We start from the raw sequence: 15,896 nt of genomic DNA, 5'->3' as shown, positions 1-15,896 counted from the left end.
AAGACTGTGTGGTTTCATAAAGAAATGCAATGTAGCAAAGGGTCTTCTTGTCCTTTTCATCTAATAATCCTAAATACTCAGGGATTAGGCATTCCATGTAACGCTGACCTACAATTTTCAGCTGTTCTATGAAAGAACTGAGTAAACCAGCTGTTTAGTGACACCACTCTCTTCACAATGACTGTCTTTATAACATACATGCCATGTTGGTGTAACATAGGGAAAATCATGAAGTTTAATACGATAATTGACAAATCTTTGCATGATCTCAGAGCACCCTATAAATATGCCAGGCACAGAACATTTGTTGAAGATTGTGCAGATCAGTGAGGGATCTCACACTCCAGGATATCTCTCAGAGTTTGCTTTGGCTGTTGGAGTAAAGGCAGATGCTACAGTGGCAGTGCCGTCTGCTCTGTGCAAGTGACAGGGCAGCACAGGGGCTCACGTGCTGCTGCTGGCTCAGGTGGTGCTGGAGGTGGCTCAAAAGGGTAGAGAGAGGTGCTGGGAGGTGCTCCCATCTTTACCATTAGCATCAGCAGGTGTCTCAAACAACATTTAACCACAGTGTTTCTGTTAATGCTTTTAGCTAAGATGTTTGAACCCAGCCCTCAGCACCAGGCAGCTCAGGACACTTTGGGGGCAGAAGATGCCCGAAGACTTTTGGGACAGTGTGAGGTTGTGAAGTTTGGGGCCAGTTCTCTTCACCAAATGGGGGGAAATAAAACATCTCATCTCTTTGTCTTGGATGTACGCTTAGGTTTTTTTCCAGCTCAACTCATAACCTAAATAAAGTGCATGTTGTCCCTAATTCCCATTTAGAACAGTAATGGATGTAACAAAACAGCTCATGATTAGAAAAGTGTAATGATAACCTTGTGTGGAGTTAATGGAATGAAAGCTTTGGTGAAACTCTCGACCCAGGCAGAGTTGGGGGTTTTTCAGCCTGGAAAGGTTGAGTCCCAGGGCATCTGTTTTCTTCTTTCCACTGCTATATCCCTGGGCTATAGAAAATCCTGCAAAGCACTGCAATGAATATGAGAACAGTGAATGTTAATTGAGAATTTTGTTTGCTGTTTGCCTTCGTTTTAGTAATATACATCAAATTATGCTTATAGTTGCACCCACATACACCCAGAGCTCTTCTGCTGCAGCTACTGGGCTGATTTCAGATTTTCCTGTTCTCCTTGTTCCTCCATCCTCTGTCAATGCAATGTGTCAATTGTTTTGCCATCCTCACTTCTTCCAAAGGCGCAGCTAGCTCTGGAGGCCCCTCTGGGTGGAGGGACCTGGCTCCACACACCGTGGTGTGCCAGCTGCCCAGGCTTGCACTCGCTGTCCTGGGAGGGCAGAGCCATGGGCTCTGCCTCCCCCGAATTCGGACGCGCTGCTGCCAGCAGAGCAGGTTGCTTGGTAACTGCAGCCACATTTCAAAAATGTACCCTTTTACAGCCAGCTTCCCAAACTAATGTCTTTGAAAGGAAGAGTTGTTCTTTCAGGATCATTTTAATTTTGTTCTTTCTTTAAAAAAGAGGGAAAAAAAGAGCCTTTCAGCTTCAGATTTGCTTTTCTTCTCTCCTCTTTCCCCACATCTGGTACCACAAAGGGGAGCAGTGTCACATGCCCAGGAGCGAAGCCCTTTCATCCTCCTCTCCTTAGGGTTCAGCCGTTATAATTTCTGACTTTCAGACTGAATGGAAGGAAATGTTAAGCACTTCCCATAACGTCTGCATTTGGCATCTTCTCTTTCCTGAGCATGCTTTCTTCTTCTAAGGGTTCTATCTTTCTCTCTTTCCATGGCTGACATGTCGTGGAACTGGTGTCATAGAATTGTTTGGAGTCTGTTCTCAGCTCTTGCGACAGTTTGCTGGATGTCTCCGTTGGACATGTCATGTGCTCCTCAGGCCTTACTGTCCCTGTCCATGCGGGGATGGGGACAGGTCACATTTTTCATGCAGATTCAGTGCTGGTGATCTGGAGGCTGGGGGAAGAGCCCACAGTCATTCCTTGTGCACAGGACAGTGCAAGTTGCCAGGATGTGCAGGGAGCAGCAGCTCCACTGTCAGCACTGTGCTGAGAGGGCTCCAGAGCAGAGATGCACAAGCCCTGTCCAGTGGTGCCCTGACCTCTGACCAATGTCCTGTGCAGTAGTAGGACAAGTGAGACCGTCCCTTGTGCTCTGAAGGTCAGTGCCACTGAGTCTTGGGCTCAGAGACCAGGTCAGCCATGGTGCTGAAGCCATTTAGTGTGTCCAAAGAGCTGCGCTCAGTTTGTGCTGGCTCCATCTGCTTGAGAATGGAAATGATGGCATCATATCAACACTCAGTGTAGGCTGTCACTTCTTATTTCACCACTGCTGCCCCGTCACATAGAAACACAAACAATTGCAAAAGAAGTACAACACCCAGAAAAAGAGGCTGCTGACACAATGGGAGTACGGGACACAGACAGAGCCTGAGAACATGAGCTGGGCCTGCTGGGCACAGAAACAGGAAAGCTGTGGTGATGAACGTGGTGTGAAAACAGAGCTGGCAGAAATCATGAGCAAAGGAGTGAGTGCTGATAAATACTGCATTAATAACAAGAAAGGATGACTCACAGCTCAAGCTGACTGTATGCTCATCTCAGCCTTCCCAGCAAGTTCAGGACCACGCACTCGTTACCGGGCTTTGTTCTGCCTGTTTGCTTTTAATTTCTGATTCTCTGTTCTGGATGGCTGCAGTCATCTGAACCTTTGGGTGCATTAATATTTAAACAGGATGGGCAACAGAAGACTGTGAAATGTCAGATGTGTCTGAAAATCAAGAGGGATTTGGAAGTAGATGATGGGTAGGTGACTGTCTTAATTCAGCAGTGTAACAGCAGAGCTAACACAGACTCCCTCCTCGCTCTCCTCCCCTCCCACACGCACTCACTGAAAGGAAAATAAAAGACATTTGCGTTTGTTGGCAGCTGGTGATGCGTTCAAAAGGATCCTTATTGAGCAGATAAACAGTCATGTCTCTCTCCCCTTCCCCAAGTTCTAGGTTGATGACTAGTTTCCCTTTTTTTCTTAGTTGGATAAGGCTCTTCAAAACATAAGCATTGATGTAATAAATCAGAGAAAGGAAAAAGTGCGCACTCATACTTCTGTATCTCATGGCTTGCTCAGGGCACGCAGAGCTGAAGTCAAACGGCAGCTGCTCAGAGCTGGCATTTTCAGAAAGCTGGAGTCAGACCTTCCAAGTCCACTGTTAGTGTCCTTTTAAGAGCTGTTCATTTATCAGGGTATTTCATATAATCTGACAGGAAATTATATTTACGATGCTTTTAGCTCCATTTGGGACATTTTGTTAACACTACTTCTGGGATGTAAATTATTTAAAAATCATCAATTTAGTTCTTCACATGAAGAGATGAAAGCTTAACTAAAAGGCTTTCCTGTTCATGACAGTCTTAAATTCTCCTGCAGATCTCTGGATTTTTGCTTAATTGAACACCTAAAGAATAAAAAGACCTTGGCCTCATAACACTTTTAGTAGAAGTAAATTTTAGATTTATTTAGCCCCATTGACTTTTGAAATACAACCACTAACAGCATCTGTTTAAGCACCATCCTTGGGAATGGATAAAGTGTTTTATCACCAGGCATTAAATTCACCAATAGATCATTCTGTGTACCCCTCCGCCCCTTGCACAGCTCTCCTGGCCCCTGCAGGCCTGCGTTCCCAAGGGATGGGTGAGGCCAGGGGAGGTGGCTGTGGCTGCTCTGGCCCAGTGCGGGGTGGCCAGCTGGGCACAGCAAGCTCAGGAGTCCCCAGCTCTGGGTCGGGCTGTAGCCCAGGGCAGTGCTTTGTGCCAGCCCCAGCAGCCAGGCTGCTCAGGATGCCAGCAGGGCCTGTCCTCTGGCCTGACCTGCTCCTCACACATCCTCCTCAGGTGGCACTTCTGGTTGTGTGTCATTCCTTTTGTCTTGACAATCCTTTCAAAGAACTAATGTGAGTGATGACTAGGAAATACTTGAACTCCAGGCAGATATATTTCAGCTGTAAACAACCTCAAAGCCCAAATATAAGTGTAATTGAAATGAAAATTGAAAATAAAAATGTCTGTATGGATGCAATTTTCCTCCCTGAGAAAGTTCCAGCCCTAAACCGATCCTCAGGAAGATGCAGGATGAAGCCACAAAACCAAGTGCTCCCAGAAAAGGGGCCACTCTAATCTCACAAGGGAACTGCAGTGAATGGTTTTGACATTCTTTTAAAACCAAAATACATCTGTCATGCATAGGACTGTGGAAACTTGCTAAATATTCATGAATCTGGGATTTCCTTTGTTCCAGTTGTGCCTGGGGAGTATGGGATGTTTCCCCCCTACCAATTACTGGCTGTTTGATTCCTGTCAGTGCAAACGGAGGGCAGAGGGACACGCTTCACATCAAGGTGTTGTGCCTGATGCTAACCTTAAAATCAATATGTGAGCAGTGGGTGGTTGCAGGTGAGTGACACTACAGATGCAATGGAGACACTGGGATTCCCTGTTGTAATTAGCATTGATTCCCCTCTGGTTTGTTGTCTGTGAACTCATTAAATTGTGACCTGCATGTAGGACTTGCATTTCTGCCCTGGAAAAGTCAGTGGATTTGCTATCGGTTATTACACCCCTGAGGCCGCAGTTGCTTAAATGCATGTGATGAGAGGATTGTTGAGAAATATTTCAAGTACGAACTATAAAAGCAGGTTCCAAGGGTACTTTTTTTACAGCCAGAATCTGTTCTCTTGCCTAAATGTGACATACTAAAAAAACAGCGCTCCATTTATCAAATCAGTGTGGAATTTCAATGCCTGCACTCATTGTTCCTGATGAATGGAGGGTGGCAGCAGCCCTGGTGGAGCTTACTTGGGGGCTGATTTGGCTTAGTTCTTGCTTTCTGTAGGAGGACTTGGCTCCTTTTTTTTGGTCCTGTTTTGACTTCTGAGCGATGATGGAAAGCCCAGGTCCAGCATGAGGTGCAACACATCAGTGGGGCTCTACAAGATGCTTTTCCTCATCCTCCAGAAAAGAAACAGCCATTGTAGAAGACTAAGTAATACAGTTTCCAAGCATTCCTGGTAGACAAAAACTGGGCTGTTTTAGTCTTGAGCTGCAACTCTCAACCGCCACTGCTGGTTCGATGCTGAGGCCACTGGAATTTGCCCGTCCATCACTGTGGTAGCTCCAGAGCTGGCTGAACAGACAGCTCTTACCAGACCTGCTGCTCTCAGCTGTCTCCGTGTGCTTATGTGCTCATCAGTGTTTTTTCTGAGTTTGGGGGACTTTTTTTACTGTTGGATTAAAAAAAAAAAATTCACACAGTAAGGCAATTTATTGTCCCCATGCTTAGGCCAGTATTCACCAGGGGGCCAATTAAAATAGTACAGTGCTTGTTAATAATAATTCAAAGTGACTTTTCCGTTCAGTTTTGGTTTATGTAGGGATGCATGCTGGGACATGGCCAGCACCCTTCAAAGGACCAAGCACACAGAGCCAGCACAGCTCAGGATCTCCACTCCTTTAACCATGACTTATCAGGGCAGCTGAAGGTCAGTTTTACTGCTCTCAGTGGGGATATTGATAATTTAAGGAGAAATTAGCACAAAGTTTATATATTGTTTGTGTCCCACAGAACTCCTGAGAGTTGATGTGGAATTTCAGCTAAAAAGCCATTCTGGTTCTTTGCAGCTCTGATGGACAGAGCCTCTTCATTAATGAATACACCACCTAATAAAACCCTGGTGTGATCTGCATTCTTTAGCAAGTAAATGGACACCATCCGGAGGTCTCATAAACTAGTGAAGCTCCAGTGACTTTACTCCTACAGTTAATGAGTTGCTGGAATTAATTACAAATCTGGTTGATGATATTCATCTCTATACAGCTCTATTTAAAACTCTCCCCTCCAAAAGGTAAGCATGCACTTGCATTACTGCTGCAGAACAGGATTTGGAGCTGGCCATGGGGGACAGTGAGCAGAGCACAGGGCAGGAGCCCTACCAGGGCAGGAAGAACGCATTTCCAGAGCTGGAGTTTGTGATATGTTTGGATGAAGCATCACTTTCTGCTTCCCTGAAAACACAGCCTCCCTCAGGGCTGTGACCTGCTCCCCTCAGAGTCCTGTGCCCATGAGGTTTATAGGACATTTGCTCTGTGGGCTAGTGTAGTTACTCCATAAGGGCTCATCATAAGCTCCACCATCTTGGTGCGCTGATAATTTTCTTTAAAAAGTGTCTGTAAGTGTGAATTTAATCTACTTATTTTTGATGTCCAGTGAACCTTTAGACAACTATTTAATCATTATTATTGGTACTGTACAGCTACTCCCTAGAGGTGCTCAAACCATGTCAAAAAGGGAACCAACATAATGAGTCTGACAGAAATTCAGAGGGAGAGATCAAATTTAGGATAATGAGTTCTGCTGCATTTTTAATGTTATTGTAACAATTTACACCACTGCATCCTGCTCATCTCTAGACTCAAAACTAAAATGTCAATTGGGAATTAGGCTGTGCAGATACATTCTTTTTCAAGGCTTTTCCTCTTATAAAAATTAAAAACAAGACAAAAGGAGCGCTACATCTCTTCTGAGATGGGGAGGAATAAATTCTGTCTGTATAGGAGCTGGAGCAGCCCCTTCTTGTTTCTCTGAATCAGACACCAACTTACAGATTAACTTGAGCTTTGTGAATTCCACTGGTGGATTTTTAAACCTCAGTGGTGACTCCTGGGTTGCACCCTGGGTTACAGTCCTGCATGTACTGGGGAGCAGTGCAAAGTGTGCAAAGGGTGCAAAGTGTGCAAAGCGCAAAGTGTGTGTGCCCACGCAGCAGGAGCGCTCTGGCAGGGGAGCCTGGGGAGCTGGCTGCTCCCAGGGGAGAAGGCTGTTTTTCTACAGCCAGAGCTCCAAGCAGGGCTTGGGGCTCAGGAGAGCTGACAAAAGTCCCTTTTCACTAGTGGAGTATTAGTTCTGGAATTTTTATCTCTCACCCCTCTCTCCTGACAGGGGCAGCATCATTGTTTGGTACTGAGAACAGTAACTCCCTTATCTTGGGAGTTGAACAATGTGATATAATTAATAAAAGTGATGACAATTCATTCACTGAATACCAATTAATGTTCAGCTTTCCAAGGGAATGGAGATTGGAAATGGAAAACAGGTTGGATGATACCAGATAAAGAAATAATTTCTTTGATGTAAAGGACATTAAGAAGGCATTTCATTCATGACTGGATGAAAAATGAAGCAAGCTTTGTGGCAACTGTGAATATTTTCGTCTGTCAGTGTGCATGCTTTAAAGGAGACGCGAGCATAGTCCCACACAAGTCCACAGTGCCCACGGCTTCCCTCATGGTGGGCTCTGCTCTGGGGCTGCCATCACTGGAACTGGATTTCTTCTGTTGGAGCTGCACTGGCTGAGAATGCTCGACACAGCTAATGGTTGCTTAATCTGTTGTGTATTTTTTTATGGTGTGCTGAAATGCCAGGGTGGAATCTGGAATGCCTCATTTATTAGCTCAGTATTAGGAAGAATAAGGATGCAATTAGGGTTTGAAAAAATTAGGTTAAATACCCATTTCCTGATACAGAGAGATTAGGGCTCCTCCTGTTTCATATTAGGAGGGCAGGCTGGACACAGCCCTGTAATTGGTGCAAATGGCACAGGACATGCTTGGGAGCACCTCTAGAATCCAGCTTCAGCTCATCGAATTCCTGGAGAGCTGCAGTTGCACATCCTCGTGCTTTCACTACATTCTGGATTGCTTTTGTCCTCTCTTCTCCTGTTTGGCTAAGTGTCATTTGCAATTTAGGTCTCTCCAGCTTCTTGACAAAAGGGTTCTTGACAAATCTCAATTGCTGCCTGTCCTGCTCCTCTGGTTCTTCTCCATCTCTTTTCCCAGTCTCTCATGTATCCCTCAGAACTGTTCCTGTTTGTTTTCTGATGCTCTGGCACATGAAGTGAACTCAGTGCTGTTGTGAGAGGGGCATGCTGCTCCCCTGCAGAACCTTGAAAATGGGTTCCAGGAGTCAGCAGCCATCACTTTGCAGCAAAAAACCATCCTCTCTGAATATCCATCGTATTTCCTCTGAAATACTGATAAGTTGGCACAGTGTTCTTGTACTGATGAAGTTTTGCAGTTATATGATCCCCAGATAATTGGACTTCATAGTAAGATAAAGTCTTTGTCCCAGATAGCACTTTTAGAAAATACTTCTTTCTTGAAATTACAATTATAAAAATACCCCTACTTTTCACTCTGTCACCTGGCAAATAGAGCATGATGTTTAAATGCTCTTTGAAAGAGCATAAGATCATTAGTATGTGAAAATGCTTTCTTAACAGAGGCAGCTTTTGTTGAAAAGCCTTCATGGGTGGTGGATTGGGAGTAATTTAGTGAAATGCAATGACTCAAAATAACAGGCAAGCTCTGCACAGCTATTTATGAACACCCAGTTCTCCTGGGGAAGCCTAATCTGACATGAGAACAGAGTCTGAGGTGTGGCCGTGGTCACGGCAGGCAGGAGGGACATTTCTGAGCTGCAGAACAGGTTCTGTACCCCACAGCAAACCCGTGCCAGGCTGGCAGCTCCTGCAGGGAATCTGGGAGTTGAGTGGTCCCACATGCTCACTTGGATCCTGACTGCATGATTCCCCTTTGTCTCTCCTGTCGGCAGCTCCTGGGGACAGGGACCTTCACGCAGCTCCGGTTTTGCATGGGGCTGTTAATCCTAGTTGCTGATCTGAGCTCCTGTTGCCACTAACGCTCCTATCTGCCTATCTCTGTCTCTATCTCTATCTCTGTCTCTGTCTGTATCTCTATCTCTATCTCTATCTCTATCTCTATCTCTATCTCTATCTCTATCTCTATCTCTATCTCTATCTCTGTCTCTGTCTCTGTCTCTACCTATTCTACCTATATCTCCTCTCTGTGTACCTCCCAATCCATTATGTTCTGTTCAATGCAAGTGGAGGTTCTGCACCAAAGTGGAAATACTAAATGAAAACGAGAAATACCCTTTCCAGTGCTTTATACTCAAAGTGAGTCTCCAGTGTGTGTGTTTGCCTCACCCTGTGGAGTGGTGTCCCAGGGACAGGCTGTCCTGTAGTGATTTTTAAAACCTCTTAGAAACACACAAAGATAAGAAGTTAATTTTCATGTCTCTCCTATGGCTGCTTTATAATTAATTTCTCTGAACCAGTTTGTTTTTCTGCTGCCAAACACTTCAACACTTACATGTAAATTATCAACATCTGAAGCCGTCTTTCCTTAGAAAGAATACAAGGCAATCATCAGATAAAAGTCATTACACATTCACAGCTATTCTGCTCCACTGATAATAAAATATTCTTAGGCAAAGGTGACCTTTTTACAATAGACTTATTAATGTCAGGACTTCAGAATTGTCTTTTCTCATTACAAGTCTTACCAAAAACATTAAAAAGAGTGAAGTTTATGGTCTTAAAGATGTGTCAAAACACAGCCATTAAGGACATTTTCACAGAATGTTGTTTATATAACCCATTTTTTTGTATTTTATGTGGAAAATATTGAGATAATACAGACATTATTGACAGAACTTTGTATTCATGACTTCTTTTGACTTCTGATCATATTCTAGACAATCAAGATATGATTTCTAGCCCTCACATTTATGGCCTTGGATATCTCCCTGGATTCAAGATAAAGTTATTCCCATACACATGAGAACATTAGCTCCTTCGAATGCAGAAACATTTTCATGTTGTCCTGAGTTTTTGCCCCCAGTGGTGGGCATATCCCTTAAAATCCAAACTATCCCAGAATTTCCATCTGCTTTTCCCAGTCTCCATCCCACCCAGCAGAGTTGGTGATGCTCATCCTCAAGCTGCTGTGCCAGCAGGATTCAGTCCCATGTGCCTCCACTTTGGTATCTCTCCAAAATCAATATTTTAAAGAAACTTAAATTATTCCTCCTACAGGAGTCATGATTCATGCAATGATAGCATCAATATTAATACAATAATCGAACTTTAAAGTCAGCTGCTAAGCAACCTGTCATGCTCACGGAGCAAACTGGGCTCAGACCAGAACAACTGGAACTGGAGAAAACCTAATGTGAAAAAGAAAATACTAAAGGAGGGAAAATGTGAGTCAAGTCCCATATTTTGCAGAGCCACCTTCTGGGCTGGGCTGGAGATGGAGAACTGCCTCTCCTTTGCTCTGTTTTTTGGGATGTTCCCGTCCTGCCTGGTGCCCAGGCTGCAGCTCAGCCCCAGCACTGCAGGCTCTGAGCTGGCCCCGCTCCCCAGGCACTTCCACTCTGCTCACCTTCTGTGGAAATAAAGAATCAAGAGGAAATAGGTACAGGAAAAAAATCTTATTCTCTTGCTTTTTTCTTCCTGCACACTTCTGAAGGCCCATTCAGTGTTTTCCTTCCAGCAAACTATTCAGTACAGCAATTGCAGAGAGCTCTGTTTCTGCCCTCTGAAGGTTATCTAATGGCTTTCAGTATGGCCAGTTTAGGATGTGTCTTGATGTGCAGGGAGCTGGGATTAACAGAATAGAGGGAAATTACTTATTCCAATAGCTTTTTAAATAAAAAAGCAAGTTGGTTTAAAAGAGGAAAGGCCATGCCAAGTATTTCCATTATACTGGTTTTTTCATTATCTTGAGGAGCCTGAAGAAGTCTCTGGGAAATGAGATTCTGTTTGGTAGAAGATGCAAGTGCAGGTTGGGAAAGGGTGTCGGAGCCAGCTGGTGCAGAAGGAAAAGAGAAAAGAGGTCATTCATTATGGTTTTTTTCCTCATAGTTGCCAGCAAAACAGAGGAAGAAACATGTCCTCCAGGATATCCCAGCTGGCAGGAACATCCTTAAAGGCTGAATTCCAACCGCACCAGCAACAGAAAAAGATAATTTAACGAACCCTGGAGACCTACATTTTTGTGGATTCACCGGAGTGTTGGCGAGCACACTGGTTGTATTAATCTCTAGAGCTGCATGATGATGTACAAAGTAGAAGAAAAATAGGATCTCAACTCTAGGAACAGACCCAAATTGCTGTTGTTTTTGTGTTTCAAGGCTCAGGTGTGTTTCTTTGCCCTTTCTCTCTCCTTTGCTGTGTTTTTATCCTCCTATAAAACACTTCTGCCTGTTGGCCCTGCATGGTCCCTGCACTGAGCAAGCCTGGCCATGGAGGGACACCTGGCAGGTCTGGCACGGGCAGCAGAATGGTTTTTTCGTTTCTCAACCATCAACTACCTCACTTTCCACTGACTGTAACTTCCTTCTTGTCTTTTTAATTAGCTCACCTAACACATTGGCTGCAAACAGCGACCCAGGCTGTTCTTCTTGCTTTTTACATGTCAATACATCATCCACTGTGACTGATAATTTATGCAGCCCCAGCTGTGCCCCTCCTTGCCTTTGCAGTCCCTCCCTGAGGTCTGGAGCTGCTGGATGGAAGCAGCAGCCCTGGCAGCAGGGCCATCAGCTCGTGCTCAGCACCAGACACATGCTGAGCTGGACCCCAACCTGTGCAAGTCCATTTCTGGGTCAAGAGTTGTAAGAATGCTCTCTGGCATCTGTTTGCACAAAAGGCACTTCAGGCAAGTCTTTGTCACTCTTGTCAGTCTACTGGTGCTCCTGCTCCAAAAAAGAAAGTGTTTTGATTAAAGCAAGCACAAGAGTAAGCCAGGGATTTTTAATTGTAGGGACTATTGACATAGTCTTCTGAACGCAGAGGGCAAATTATCCATGGGAAATAACTTTGATTGTTGCCTCCATTATTTGTCCTTAATTTGTCCAGTGACTAATTCAGTAACTTCAGACAGGTATAAAATTCTCTCTTTGCAAGCAAATGATACTTCTTTTCAGCCCTCCCTGCTGAGGGTTTGGGTTGTTCTTGCCAACATGATTTTTTGGAAGTGGTCTTCTGCGCCTTTTCTGTCAAACAGTGCATTTTTCATGGTTCCAGTTTTTCTGCAGCTATTTAGTTTTCCTTTGATGGAAGTAGAAATAATACCTAAATAATCACTTTGATTTTTATTTGAGGCAGCTGTGCTGGGACAGAACCTATTGTTCAGATCCGTTACCTTTTACACAACAGAGATAAATTAATTACAGGGCTTTCCCCTGACATCCAGGCTCTTGCCTGCAAATGTTCACATAAAAGATGAATGACAATGAGGTTCTCATTACAGCTTGATGAATTAGCCTTTTCACTTCAGTTCCAGGAAAGTCTACTTCATGGTCAACACTCTTGTTTAGGCCCTGCTGTGTTTTTTCTCTCATTGAATTCAAATCGTGCAGCTGCTGTCAAACCACCTTTGTTGGAGCAATTCATTATTTTGCACTGCCCTTTAGAATTCTTCACTTTTCCAGGGAATTTGCCTCAGTGGTTTGCCAGTTAGTCAGCAACAGCATCTTCCTAATTTTCCTTTGTGCACATCACGCACCTGGGCTGCAGGAAGAAGTGGCAGCTTTGTGTAAAACAGCAAAAGGACCGGGAGAGCATCCCCTCCTCAGTTCAGGGATGATCCTTGTGCTCAGGGTAAGCCAAGCTGCACAGTCTGATGTTCTCAGCCTACTGACACCTTTTCCTTGTGTGTCCACACAATGGTCTTGTTGGCATGTAACACACATGTTTATGTTTAGTTTAAACTGGAATATAAATGGGGCAGGAGGGAAATGTGCAGAGGTGTTTGCCAGGAGTTGCACACACGTGGATTCATTTCCAGTTTGTGAGAGGGTGGCACAAATGATGATGGACCTCCCTTGTGTCCCCCGCATCTAGCAATGCCCAGAGCAGGGACGCCCTGTGTCCAAGGGCACGAGGGCCATTTTGCCTGCCCGTTCTGCTCTGAGAGGCCAAATGGAGTACCTGAGTAATTTGAAAGCTGTTGTCTACACAAAACAAAGTCAAAAGACTCACTCCTGCCAGGTGCTCTTTCACAAAGAAAGAACTTTTTTTTTTCTTGCTCACAGTTCTTGGCAGTTTATCACGTTCCTTTACTTGTATCTTTAAGTGTCAACACCTTGATTGATTTTATTACACCTGCCTGTGGTCAGAATATTACTAATGGTGGCTCTGGTTGGTGTCTGGGAACAGGAATAAGTCATTAGTAATGACTGTAAGTGAAAACATCAAAATATTGGTAGAAGAATAATTGCAGCAGTGTGAAGCTATCATTATTGAGGTGGCAATAATTACCTTTATATCTTTTCCTAAAGCTTCCCAGACCACACTGACTTTTCTGGCTTCTCCCAGGTTTAAGAGGTTTGGGTGCGTTTGGGAGTGCTATCCCAGGAGGATGCCAAGGCAGAGGGATGGGCACAGTCACCCAGTGACCTGGCATTGGGTAGCAGTGCCTGTTCCCCCTGCCCCTGTGTCACTCCCCCTCTTGAGCAGGACAGGAGGTGAGTGCCAGCCAGCACTTCTGTGAGGAATTGTCCTCAGCTCCTGCACAATTCTGTGTCCTGGCGTGCCACTGCTGTTCCAGAGCCCTCGCATACATGAGAGCCCAGGAGGGACTCTTCTCTTTGCAGTTTGCTGCTAGAACAGGAAAATACCCTGGGAATTTTGTCAGCTCTGCCTGCCAGCTCTTCAAGGAAAATTCTGATCTCTCCAACCATGAAATAAAATCGAGCAAAATATCACTGAGCCATATGGACACCAAGCAGCATAACACCCCTGTGGAAAGTCCTCCCTGCTGTCTCTGGTGCTGATTATCAACGCAGCTTAGAGCAAAGCTGAGATTTTTAATGCCCCAAGCGTGATGCACTCCCCTGACCTTGGGAATTATTTTTATTGCTATTTTGGCTGGCTCTGTCCCTGGCAGGTTGCTGGACTATAAGCAGATGCAAGAGAAATAGTGGAGATAGTTAATTTCAAAGGTACACAGAGTCCTTCCACAGCACATGGGAAAAATGTTTAATGTTTGGAAATCTTCTTGTGGCATGGGTTGAATTTGGAACTGCAAATGGAGCAGCAGAAATTCCTTCAGTTATCTGTTCTGACAGAAATTATACTAATGTCTGTATTTACATTGTTCTCTGTTATCTGTGCTCCTGCTGCCTGGACTCTCTGGGTTTTTTTTCCCAGCAGCAGTGGTGGACAGAGTGTTTTGGCCAGGGGAGCACACAGCTGAGCTGGGGCTGCTCGCCCTGGAACGCTCACTCCCTGGGCTGCAGAAGCAAACCGTGCACTTTATTGAAGGTTGCTTCGCCTCCAGGCCCTTACACTTCTTTATTTCCTCTTAAATGGATGTTTCCCCAAAGACAATCTTTTTAAAGCAGTTCAAACAGGTTTCCAATTACTTTTCAACATTAGTCTTCTGTTCTAAAAATCTCAATCTCAACATCAAGTCCATTTTGAGAACTTGGGAAATAGTGTTTTCTACCTGTTCTATTTTTGCAAGATGAGCATTTTAACAAAGAGCTTCTCTCTCTCCTCTCTCCACTTAGAAAACCTCAGTGAATTGGTTGAAAAGAGGACCAGTCTCTCTGCTCTAATAACAAGATGTTCTTACCTCTCCCAGTTCAAGCTCTGGATACTTGCTGACAAGTAATGACCTCATGTGAGAGAAGACTCAAATATTTTGGGTGAGGAAGACATTTAAACACAGGAACTTCAGAGAAGTGCCTCACATGGAGCAGGTCCTTAACCTGTGCTTATGCTAAGTAGTATCCAGATGACATTGAAGCGGGTTTTCTAAAATCAAGGCTCACAGAGCAGGTATGACCCAGACCTGTGTTAACACTTGGGTGTCAGCCAGGCTGTGAGGTGGGATAGTAACTTATTTCCCATTGTTTTAAATCCTGAAACAATCTAAGAGTAAAACAGATTACTGAATATTTGTTACATTTGGGACTCTAGCGTGGCTGTTTATTTGCAGATCCTACAGAATTGAGGTTCAGTGGTATCAGTGTTAATTAGAGGTCAGCTTTGGCAATTGCTACAGAAGTGTTTCTCTTCCCACCTGGACATGGAATGAAATCAGCTCCATATCACTCCAACAGCCCATCTTGACAAAGTAATCATAATTTTCATGCAGAATATACAAATAATTCCCTGAAGGGCAATGTAAGGAAAAAGAAAACAAAAGATAATTATAATTTGCTGTTGGACTTCTCACAAATTGGGAGTTGAGCTACCCTTCAAAGCCCTGTTTTGATGTGCAAGCCTTGCCCTCAGGAGGGTGCAGACACTAGCACAGTGCAGCTGTACGACAGAGGCCCTTGTTCAGGTGCGTGCCAGAGGCCACAAGCCCCAGGAGCTCTTTGGGGGTCACTGGCGGAAGGACACATCCCCTCTGGGCCCTCACCCTGTTTTTTGGAACTTGTTTCATGGTTAGTATTTGCAAAGCTTCTGATTTCATTGTTTAATGTAATTTTATTCAGTAAAGCTTCCTCATTGCATAAAGGTCTTGGTATTTAATATTTAATAGCATAAATCCCACGTGAGTCTCAGGCGGAGGATAAAAATTACATTTTAAATTAATGTGCAGTCAATGCCTGCTGCTCTTTCTGCATTTAAAGGCCAATGGCCATTTCAAGCCCAGCATCACCTTGCAGGGGCGATGCCGTGTTGTCTGCCAAAGTGGCCAGTCCCCATCACAGGACGTGTAGCATTCCCCTGTACAGGCGCTGTCACTTGCCTCCATCTGGAGCCCTGTGCTCCATGGCCATTTCAGGATGGACACCTGGGATTCATCCACGCAATCTTGTCGCTCCGTCAGTCGGGAGCTTGTGGCACAGGGCTGCTCCGGTGCAGAGCCCTCCTGCGTGGCCTCGGGTCCGTGGTGCTGCGCTCGCTGACACCAGCACAGGACAGCCTGGGACACACAGCCCTGCGGTCCAAACCACCGTGCCCCACATCTGTGTGGTCATCAACAGCTCCTGC

At 44.7% G+C, this 15,896-nt stretch overlaps 1 long non-coding RNA gene across 1 annotated transcript in view; it reads left to right on the top strand.

Moving 5' to 3' along the window:
- Positions 1–15,105, top strand: part of LOC134427885 (uncharacterized) — a 90,217-nt gene extending 75,112 nt beyond the window's left edge. Inside the window, exon 5 of the long non-coding RNA XR_010030255.1 lies at positions 14,459–15,105. This is a non-coding gene — a long non-coding RNA (uncharacterized LOC134427885). The remainder of the gene's footprint in view (positions 1–14,458) is intronic.
- The last annotated feature ends 791 nt before the right edge of the window (positions 15,106–15,896 follow it).

This window comes from Melospiza melodia, chromosome 21 (assembly GCF_035770615.1).
Source record: "Melospiza melodia melodia isolate bMelMel2 chromosome 21, bMelMel2.pri, whole genome shotgun sequence".
NCBI lineage: Eukaryota > Metazoa > Chordata > Aves > Passeriformes > Passerellidae > Melospiza > Melospiza melodia.
This window is presented reverse-complemented; position numbering and strand designations above follow the sequence as displayed.